The 10805-nt window shown below is 39.0% G+C and overlaps 1 long non-coding RNA gene across 3 annotated transcripts in view; it reads left to right on the top strand.

Moving 5' to 3' along the window:
- LOC140324130 (uncharacterized) overlaps positions 1 to 2350 on the top strand; it is a 4860-nt gene extending 2510 nt beyond the window's left edge. For 2 of the 3 annotated variants that reach the window (XR_011919493.1, XR_011919494.1), the window contains exons 2-3: positions 900 to 933; positions 1843 to 2350. This is a non-coding gene — a long non-coding RNA (uncharacterized lncRNA). The remainder of the gene's footprint in view (positions 1 to 899; positions 934 to 1842) is intronic. The other variant, XR_011919495.1, reaches the window with a different exon arrangement.
- Positions 2351 to 10805: the final 8455 nt, after the last annotated feature.

Below are 10805 nucleotides of genomic sequence, written 5' to 3'. Positions count from 1 at the left end.
ATACTCCCCCCTGCTGCTCTCTCCGCTCCTCCAATGACCTACTACTGACTTCCTCACTCATAACTTCATCACACGTGCGGATACAAGACTTTTCTAGAGCTGCCCCAACTCTCTGGAATGGTCTTCCCGTCCTTTTCAGCTTGCTCCTACTTTCTTCTCATTTAAAAGAGCACTCAAAATCCATTTTTCCAAACTTGCCTACCCATCTTCTTTTTTCTTTGAAAACCATCACTACTTCCCACCGCTATATATCTCCCCTCCTATTGTGTGTAAATCCCCCCACCTACTAGATTGTAAGCTCTTTGGGGCAGGGTCCTCTCTTCCTCCTGTATCTGTCATTTGCAACCCCTTTGCAAAGTGCACGCACGCAGTTTGCAGAAGGACAGGTTATGTATAATAAAACAAACTTACCAGCCTGCTTGCAATCTTATGTTAAATGTACACAAAGCTACACATGCAACTCTGTATGAGCCCTGCATACCCAGGAAAGGTATTGTGAGAGTTACGTCATCCTGGTCGGGCCAATCAAGATGTGACGGTGTGCTCCCTGGTGATCGATCCAGAAGAGTTGTGTGCAGGAGTTATATTATCCCAGGAAATGTGTGTACCACCACTGCGGCACAGCTGATCTGTAAACTATATATGCGCAATGTAGTTTAGAGCTGAAACAAAAAGCCACCAGGAGCCAGGGAATGAGTTTTTTTTTTCACAAAAGAGACATTGCATGGTTTGGTCTACAAAACGCAAGTAAGCAAATGGAGCACTATTCTGCTTTAAAGTACTGCTAAAAGAGACATAAGTGATCAGCTGACCATCAAGTTTCCAAATCAGTCACCTGGAATGATTATGTTGTTATAGTTATAGTTGTTATAGTTATGTTGTCTGCTTATCTATTCCAGGTTGTTCCAAGCGTGTCAATGAAATCTAATCAGGGTGAGAATTTCCAACCACAAAAGACTGAAAGATGCATGAACAATCTCTGTATGCCTATATGCTCTATAGAGAGGGGTGAGGGGAGAACGACTGTGCGCCCCCGCTGCGCTCTCCCCCTTTATTTGTAAAATGATTAAATATTGATCCGCCACGACGCGCTGTACACATGCCAGATTCTCATCTGATACTAGCCCTGAGGTGATTATCAGACGAGAATCATCTGACGTGTGTTCGTAGCCTTAGGCCCTGTATAGATGTCCACTGAAAGTCAAATGATTACTGCTGGAAACAATCTTTCGTGATTGTGTACAGTGACGGATAGTAGAATGGGAGCTATACACACAGCACCAAACTATTTTATGGAGAGGAGGATTAGCAATTGGCACCCTGCTGTAACCCTCCTATGAAGGAATATACAGTAATTGTTCCCGATCAGACGATTGTCAATCGGCCATTGGTCAATGGTCCTCTCACCCAAGCATGTGAAGCAATATGTGTCATGCAATTGTAGTTGTGGCATGTGCACCCTAAACTATATTGCTATTACAAGAACGCTGATAAACTAAACAATAGTATAAACAGAATCATAATCTCAATCAATTATTTTAAAAGCCGAGATATTACCACTCTGATATGTGGAGTGCCCTGTGATAACCATTTCTGGGTTCACTCATTTTAAGGGAGCTCAGGAATTGAATGTTTCCATTCTCCCATCTGTTCTCCATCCTGAATTATTATTATTACTACAGTGCTTATATGGCACCGACATAATATGCCGCGCTTTGCAAAGGCCATTTTCGTATTACTAATCACAAATTAAATCTAACTTCATAGTCATATGTCATTAACGTAGTCTAAGGACGAGGGAGGGAAAGCTGATAAACCTAACTGCATGTTTTTTTGTGTCAGGAAACCAGTAGTATTCCAGAGGATAGAACATACAAACCTTGAAGATATTGTCTTGGTCGGGATACAAATCTGTGACTTGGTGCTGCAAAGATGAGTGCTAACCACTGAGCCACCGTGCTGCCCAAATGTGCACAAGGATGACACCGACTTCCATAGGGTGAGCCAGCAACTACACATGGAGGCCTTACAGCTATGACTGGGTACTAAAGTAGACGCCAGGAGGTAACCTGAACCCTAAAACCTAATGTTCTGCCATTATTTGTGTGGGCAGGGAAAGGTCAGATCGCAGAGTTTCCCACTTGTTAAAGAATTGATTGAATAATTGATTTTTGTTATCTTGTTTATGTAAAAGTTCATTAAAATTACATTTAAAAATACATCTACTTGTCAGCTGGCATTAAGGTTCTATATTAAAGGGCCTGCTGAGGTGAACAGAAAATGGGACTATTTGTCTTGTAGATGAAATAATGTATATATCACTAATTGATAATTAAACTAATGAAAAATATACTTCTAAGGTCATATATTATTTTTGTATTTGAAAAAAGGCAAACCTGTGGTTTCTTCCAATTCCAAAGCCTCCATAATAGTCTGGTAATGTTATACCCAGCCTTGCTGCCCATCAGGTAGGTTTAGGAGGAGTACAGACCGAGTTCTACAGGAAATGTCAAGGTTTGCATATCATTTAATTGTCATTTTGGCTTTCAGTTGGCTCTGCAGCTAACCTCTGATAATGCTTTTTTCAGAATAAACTTCGGTTGACTTGCCAAGGTTGTGACAGGTTTATTTTATTCAACTTAGGAACATTTTTTCCATTTTTATTAGTTTGGTCATATTGATTCGTGCCTTGAAAAAAGAGGAAGCCAGAACTATAAAGTGTATGTATTCATTTAGTTGCAGTCTCTTCTCCCACACGTACATGCCCTTGTGAATCTATGATCGGAAATAAAAAAAAAACAGTGTAACAATATTGGATGTGGTTCAAACAAGGAAATGGTGTGAAGGATGCAACAAATAATAGAAAAGGAACATTAAACAATACGATTATTGTAAAGACCTGAGCGTGTCACATTGTATTAACCGCTTGTTAGCTAAACATGGCTAATCCCTCTTGTATTAAGATTACACTCGTACCATCAATAAGTATATCACCCCACACCATCCTATCAAGTCCACAGTTCATCAAAATTCCTGTTAGTAAAATAAAAATGACAGGTGACATTATTCATTTACTTCCTTGCTAGGAGATCCACAGCGCAGCAAAACAGCAAGAATGTTTTTTTATTCTATACAGAGCTAGAAAGAAAAATTCAACTTCATTGTCATCAGCACAGATTATTTCTATGCATACTTTTTAACATATATAATTACTTGGCGCTGTCCTTCAATTCATATTCTTTCCTACAGTCATTTCTGGCTACAAATTAGCATAATGTGGGCTTGCTTACCAGTCAATCACTGTCACTTTGTGAATAAAAAGATTTATTGTGAGAAGCACACCTGAAATTTTGACACAAGCATTATAGCAGAGTACTCCTGGTATTCAAATATTTGTATTCACAAACAGAAAAAATGGCTGCTTGCAGGGTATTGGATTTCTTACATTTACCATCTATATGGAATTTCACCTTAAATGCATTGGCATTTTTAGGCATTCATATTTAGAGATTATTCCACTGGGACTATTTAAAATCTGAATTTATTCCAGTGATGAACACTTGCAAGTAGAAATCAAGCATTTCAATTGTGCATGTCAACACAGTGTTAACCCTTGAATCAAGAGTTAGATATGTCTTTTGTTTCAGCAGAAGTATTGGAAACATACTGATAGGCTAATCGGGCATTCAGGTCATTTTTGCACTTCCTATGTTGTTATGTGATGTTATCTACCCAATGTATTTGCTGCTACCTATCTCCAATAACCTGGGTTGTGCTTATCCTGTCCGGCTTTCAAGTCTGGTTTTATGAGATTACAGAACCAAACACTATCCTGACACTGAACTTATACTGTCTCACTAGACTTTTATTTAGGACTAAGCTGATTTCTCCTTTACTTTCTGGTATTTTCTACTATTCTACTATTTTCTACTTTCCTAGGATGGACAAAAAGACAACAAAAACAACTATACATAAAAAAAACTAACACTGTCAATATATGTTCTTTGCTGGTGCCTCTTCTGGAAATGTGGGCCAAACATACAACAGTGCGGTCTGTACTGAACAATCATAGTGACATCACATCACATTACTGTAATTTTCATATCCTGGGACTCGAGAGGACCCCACTGCAGGACAACCAATAGAATATGTGTACATCACTTTGACAGCCACATTGTGCCACTGACACACCCCACAAGCTATTAACACCAAGGGACTGCCTGAACATTATTTCCAGCTACTGGAGCACATGCTTTCCCCTATAAATATTCACTGTGGGGAGGGATAACTGCAGAAAAAAATATTTTGACTAAATACACAAGCTACCCATTAACCTCCACCAGGTGCTGCACATTTAGCACAGCACCCAGCATAAACTTCCTAAAGCCAGCACAAGCCACTTAGATCCAGCATAAACGCCAATAATCTGCACAAACAACTTACATCAAGCATAGCCCCCATAACCTGCACAAGCTGCTCTAGATGAACAAACTGCTCACATTCAGCACAAGTGTTAAACGAGTTCCCTATTAATCTGTAGCTCAGGCATGTCCAACGTCCGCCCCGGGGACCAATTGCGGCCTATGTTTAGATTTCCACCGGCCCGCAGCCTCTGTCATAAAATCAATAATATGTGGCCTGCCAGCACTGTTGACTACAGTATAAAACAGGACGTGCAGACCACGTACAAACCACGCTCACACCAACCCTGAGTACGTGCTGAATGGTCCGCCTTCACACATTTTCATCTTACCATATCTGGCCCTCTTCGCAAAAAGTTTGGACACCCCTGCTGTAGCTAGAACCACCAGCATTGAGTACAAGGCAGCTGCCATCCGGACAAGCACCATTGCTGTCACATGGGAGGAGGGGAAGTTTGTCATGTTCTGCCCATATCCATTAGTACCAGATATTTCTGATTCTTCTTGTTCCAGAAACATAATGAGGGGGTAAGATATAGAATGAAAATATATTTAGGTAAGTGCATCTGCAGAATCTGCTTTGGTGAAGTGCATTTTGTAAGTTTAAATTAAAAACAGAACAGTTAAAACTCAATCAGTTTTATTGCTTTTTTGCAATGTATGTAAAACATTGAGGGATTTCTTTTGACTGATGGTCTGTGGATCCAACAGGAAATCTATCCCAAGTGGCGTAAAAACTCAAAGTTTGAATTTGCTCCTACCTTTATTTGCAGTAAAAATAAATAATTTTTGTGACACAAACATCGCAAAGACAGAACAGCCAGAAGGGTGGCACAACTTGCAGTTGAAACCCATCTCTGGGTGAAAAAAATATCTCCTGGCCACCTCTCCCTTCCACCTCTTTTAAGGCCACTCCCAAAAAGGCAGGGAGTAATGTGGACATGCAAATAAGGAGCCTGTTTGTTGTACCAAGTAGAAGAGAGAGGAAGACTTGGAACTGGAGTTCCACATACCGTGGCTTTGAATTAATAAAAGAGGCATTGAAATACTACAGCTCAGGTAAAGAAGGCTGGGAAGATGAGTAAGGCATGTGTATAACCTAGAGATCAGTTTTAAAGAAGTTACTGGTGTTACCACGCCACCCCTGGACAGGTGTACTTAGATTCAGAAGTTTATTTCTGCATTTTCCTCTGGAAGTGCAAGTCAGCTAACATTTCCTGGGGATTTACACCTATGCGTTTTCCCCTTTGATCTATTTTTCATTAAATTCAATAGAGATGCATCAAACCACAAATCAACTGATGCATGTCTTAGCCCATGGTCAATCACAATGCCAATGATGATGCCAACCCCTCACATTCCCCTTGCTAGATGACAGATTCCCTGAACTTCAGTAATATCTTATGAAATTCTGACTAAATTGTCCAAATCGGGTCATTACCTAATTTCGCATTATTACTTTAGTGCATGGTATCGTTCATTGGTTGCAAGCAAAAGCAATTTTTTGTCTTGTTGCCAGCTGCATTGCATAGCTTCCATGTGCCTTTTTGGCAGAAGTTTATCTTCTAGCTCCACAAGAAAATACAATTTCACTTGTCTATTTAGTACATAATGTTCTGCCTTTTCCACAGAGAAGAATTGGTAATTCTGCTAATTCCTATTCCTGTTAGCATGTTCAATTTTCAAACTGGAGAGCTTGCTTGGCTCTTAAAGCTGCTCCCCTTGCTAAGCATACAGATTTACTGTACATAGATGACAAGGAGGAAAATTCAGGTACTTTGCTAGTTGTTTGAAAACATTAAATGTACACATGACTACACTAAAACATACTTTATTTATCAGCCTGAGGTTAAGATTTAAAGCACCTTGAGAAAGGTGTCGCTTTAATTACAAAATAAAAGTGTGTCCCACTGTGACAAAAAATTGCCTGATTTCAATTTATCAAAACAAGTGATTTAAAGCAAGAAAGGCAAATAAAGTTTTAGAGGCAGAAACTTGAAAACCTGTTTACATGCCTCTCTTGTCTCCTGGCAGAGTTCTCCCTACTTTGAACCACTGCCAGTTGTCTCTTTTAACAGGGCTGTTGAGTAGCTCTGAGGCCACAACTACTTTGTAAGCTAGTCAGCTTTCTTTGGTAAGACACAGTCCATCCTTGGAAATGTATTGTACAATATAGTGGCTGAGCTTAGCCATAGAAATCCATTAAAAGCATTGTATTTTTAGCTGACCTATGCATAAAATTAGGCTCAGAATCTCCTAGTGAGGATGGCATTATAAATGTGTTTAATACAACCAGTTAGAAAAAAAACTTTGCCAAGGTCAGTGTATAGCTAATAGTAGTTTTTTTAATTGAATATATCCTGTAAAATTCTGTAGGGTAGACGACACTTGGTTGCTAATGATTGGCAGGTATATATACCAACATTTATAACCACATGGGTAACTTAAGTCACCTTGATCGTTATGGAATGTGCAATAGGAGATGTAAAAATTTGTAAGACTGGTTGTTCCATTTTCACAAAGATGCTCTCCTAATATCTTACATGAACCTTATGTGTTCTGATAATGCTATTCCCAAATTTTCACCTCCACCAAGTTGGCTAAACAAAAACCTGTGTAGCAGGGAAAAGAGGGAGATGCGAAAGCCATGCCACTCGGCTGACAAACTTCTTAGGAATACCATCTTGCCTTAAGAATTTTAAACAGGAATTGTATGGTGTAATGCATAAATATCCACATAAACTCCTAAGGAACAGATAAATAAAAAGAGACCCATTGTAATACTGCATGAAAGAAACACATACAAACAAGGATACAATCTGTATTATGAGCAGATTCGGTGTAAGCAACAGAATAAAACAAGATAAAGGAAAAAAAAGATGAAGGACCTTAGGAGCAATGTTTTAAAAAAGATGGGTATAAGAGGGTAAGAGTGGGGGAGGGCTGGACCAACCTAAGCCTAAGCAATGCAGGTCTTGTATTAGAACTACAAGGGCTGCATAGATAACAAATGTTGATTATTTTGGGAATACATTGTTGATTGAAGTGATGCCAGTCTAATCCAATGCAAAATCAAGTAGCCAATAGATCAAAAGAGAAATGTAAGAGGATGAAACATTCAGTAGGCTATCATCCATTAAAAATCATGTATCTATGACGTGGAAAGGGGGCAACCTTAGCATGTTCCACACAGGGTGCAGAAAGGTACAGACTTCAATTCCATGAATTTTATTGAGTGAACATTCATAGCTGATAGTAGTCGGGATTGTGGGCAATACATTTATTGGTATTGAGGAGAAATTGGGCAAAAATTAGACCAGGAGTAATGATCAGGGGAAGGTTTAGGTAACAGTTGACTGTATCTTGGGCAAGGTGGCACTCTGGTGGCAGCATATTTTTAGAAGGGAAAAGAACAGGATAGGATCAAAAAATAAAATCACAAAAGCGGATAAGGAATTTAATGAGACAACTCCAGCATTGGAAGCCCCATAATGGGGACAGAACTATACATTGCAGTAAAGTGTGTAGGTGGAAAGAAGCCCAAAGAAACAGACTAAAATATGTCCAAATGATAAGCAATGGGGGAGTTAAAGTGAAAGTCACTCCAAAAAGGTGGTCATCAATTTGACATAGTTTGAAAGGTTAGGAAGTCCAGACAGAACAAAGCCTAGAATTGGTTGGGTGCATCTTTTGAAGTTGAAGACCATGAAGAAGGTTCAGAGCATCTAATGATTCGTAGCCAGGGAGTGCAGGGGGGCAAGTTCAAGGGAACTCTATACCCAGGCCATTGAAGCATCTGTGAGCCTTCTCTGAGATCCGTATATGATGAGTAGAACCAAGATGCATGAAAACATATCTGAGGTCTATCCTCACTGGTATTGGGTGCCTGCAACATAGGATCAACAAACAAGGATGTAACACATCCCTCTTCACAATGGTAGATTGTGCTAGGTCTATAAAGTTCTGCAGGGATTCCCCCTGGTATGAAAGTGAGGTATATGCTCAGGCTATCTGTAATATATGTTCTTTGGTACAAAATTAATTCATATTAGCAATAATATCGTGAGGCAGGCCATCACCCTCTCCAGCCCATAAGCTCCAAAAACTTTGTCCATCTCAAGTAACTCCAGCAGGAGGATGTCAAGCCTGTTCCTAGAACAAGGCAGTGACAATGCCCTGTACATCTTTGATACCCTCAGGAAGACTCTGAAATTGGATATTCTTTCGGAAGGAATAGTTATCATATTGTTGTCCAAGGAAGCTGTACAGTCACCAATGTCTTGGAGCACACATTACAGCTCAGTAGTGATAGCACTGGAACTTTAGCAAGTTGCTTTGTGATTATGTTCTTTATACATGAAAGCAGCTTTCTTTGAATGTAATTGAAGCCTTGCAATACCTCTGTTTAGGTTCCAAACTTCTTCTTATATTGTCTTTTTAGTTGCTTTGCTACTTTGAGAGTACCTGACCTGAAACAAATATTCATCTAGGGAAGTGTTGGGACACCTGATTTGTATAAGTGTTCCAAGTTGATAACTCAGTCAGTAGTGAAGTAAGGAAAAATGACAATGCCAGCACTTGCACATTTAATGCAACAGCTTCCATGTTTCGGTCCTGACATGTTCATTTTAGGCAACAACGAACAAACACAATATAATAACAGTTCTCCCTCAGCTGAATATGTTTATCCCATACCATGGTAGGCTGTGCTGGTCTTTGTAGTTAATCCCATCGCAAATTAAATCACCAGTCTTCTCTCCAGTACTCCTGCTTCTGGGCAGATGTAAATGGTGTTAGTTAAAGCAGAATTGTATTTTTAATAAAAATACACGACGTGACAATATATATCCCTCTAACATCTAAGTGTCATTACTCCATTGTGCTCTTTAGAACTAAATGGGGGAACATGTGATAGCTATGTACAAATCCTAGGTTTTCCTCACCTGGGACATACATTGCTGTCGATTCACCAAACAACCAACATCAATCAACCACTGCTGTTTCCAGGGAGAGGACGCAGCAGGATGCCTCTCATTTTGACTCCCCAATTTATAGAATGAACAGTGCTGTATGTAAAATGCCAACTGTCATTGGAAATCATCACTAAAGATCATTGCAATAATAACTGCAATGGTTTACATAGTTTGTGATGGCCAACCTAGAGGGAAGTTGGTAAGAAACCCTAAAAGTCACAAAAGATAAAGTAAAGAGTAAAGATTTCCTAAGAATCCTTGTGCCAAAAAGGAGCCATTTAGTAGAAAAGATGGGGAAATGGGGACAGAGTTCTCAATCTCCAGGAATTAAACTAGTGTAAATTATGTTCTGCTATCACTTTCCCTGGCAGATTGAATAGGAACATTTTAGCTTCTTTAGTGATCAGAGAAAATTGCCTTGTCCGGCTTCTGAAACTGCTAGTTGCCTGGCTGCTGTATTGATGTTTCGGCTCATAGGACACTTGCTTTCTCTGAAGGAACAAAAACCTTCTTGTGCCAAGCCAATAAGTCAGAAGTAAATTAGTCAGCCAAAGCCAGGAAACCAGAAATCGCAGAAACAGGCCAACAATGGCAGTCCTTATAAATTTATTGATAGTTAAAAATTCATTCTTTATTTGAAAACAACCTCTGCACTTTTAATTTGCATTTTATTTTAGGCAGCAAACAAAGACCAATGGAAATGAAGCAAGAAAACGATGACTGTTTCTGTACCTAACATATGAGTCTCTTAGATTGAAATTTTGAAGAATCTAACCTGGGTCCCAAGCAAATGTCCCCTCTTTCTGTTTGTTTATACTTCATGCATGGCATTGAGACAGAAAAATCCCAGCCTCAGTGTAAAATATTTATTCATTCTAAAACAATAGAATTCCAGAACCTGCAACCTCACATTTATTTCCTGCAAGAGAAATGTTATTGCAAAATTTGAATAGTTTACACAATATAGTTCAGCTCTGTATTTTTTTTAATATCAGTAAAAAAATAGTAAAAATTATTTCTTAAAATTCATGCTAGATGGCTTTATCCCAAAACCTGATCTTGATCTGGGTCTTCAAATGTTTAAACAAAGAACAACAGAAGAACCAATTTTTCATCAAATTACACATTTAAACTGACAAACCTATAGATCTCTTGTATTCAAGTTCAAATTGCTATGGTTACAAAGTTTTACAGCATTTCTAGGCATCTTGGCAACCTTCAGAATCTTTGCTAGTTAGTGTCCATAGTAACCATGTTCCACTTCAATGCTCCATTATAGATATTTATTCGTATCTGAGTTACAAGTATATTCAGCTCACCGCATCAGTTCTGATTTGATGTCTAGGATAATGCTATTGCATATTACTATATGAAGTGGGGGAAAAAACACATGCAAATATAAAACACAGCA

Source organism: Pyxicephalus adspersus, chromosome 2 (assembly GCF_032062135.1).
Source record: "Pyxicephalus adspersus chromosome 2, UCB_Pads_2.0, whole genome shotgun sequence".
Taxonomy (NCBI): Eukaryota; Metazoa; Chordata; class Amphibia; order Anura; family Pyxicephalidae; genus Pyxicephalus; species Pyxicephalus adspersus.
The sequence above is the reverse complement of the archived record's forward strand: the minus strand, read 5'-3'. Positions and strand labels throughout refer to the sequence as shown.